Source organism: Capsicum annuum, chromosome 12 (assembly GCF_002878395.1).
Source record: "Capsicum annuum cultivar UCD-10X-F1 chromosome 12, UCD10Xv1.1, whole genome shotgun sequence".
Taxonomy (NCBI): Eukaryota; Viridiplantae; Streptophyta; class Magnoliopsida; order Solanales; family Solanaceae; genus Capsicum; species Capsicum annuum.
The window spans coordinates 37,345,266-37,346,109 of NC_061122.1; positions in this window are offsets into that span (position 1 = coordinate 37,345,266).

The window sequence follows — 844 nt, forward strand, 5'->3', positions numbered from 1 at the left end:
AGTTACCCTCCATATATTCTTTAAGGCTTCTGAAGAAAGTGTTCTAAAGGCCTTATTTAATGCCACAACTTTGAAGGTAGTGTTACTGATCGAGCTCATAAGAGATCAGGAATACTCTATAACAATTTCAAAGATGACAACAACCAGGTTGAATGCAAAATCAGCAAGCTGGAGGCAATCTTGAAAATTATTGGGATTTATATACTATAACAAGCATATGATCTTCTCCAAGGAATGTTGAAAGCATGCTAAGGCAAGAAAACACAATCAATTATAACCATATTGCTAAGGAAGTAATGATATTCAATTTTCATTTCAATCTCATTTATAGTTTCGATCAGGTCAACAACAGTGAACATAATTGGAACCAAAAACAAGAAGGCATGGGATGCAATTTAAAATTCAAAACATGCCGCCTTCGCTTAGCTTCCTCACTTTAACTGTAGTTGCCGTTGGCGCAAGTTTTTAAGACTTACTGTACAATATTTCAACCCTTGATTTCCTTAAGGCGGCTTTCTTGCTCTTCTACTATTTTCTATTTAGGTGATAATTCCGAACACTCTACCTAGTCGTAGCTCCCTAGCAAAGTGTCCATCTGCACTATTTTTCTTTGCAAGAAACAATAGATGAATTTTTCATTATCGGATACACTTTCATATTTGCACTTGATTCAAATTTGGGCTATAATCATTACCCCGAGCAACCCAACCATATAAATTTGGGCTAGGACAATAACTATATTGGTTTTTCATTTTTGTTAGATGCAGTGCTAGGCTTTGAAGGCCTTTTAGAAGTCCAATGCACCCTAAAAGTTAGTCCAATTGCTATTGAATCTCTTTATAAT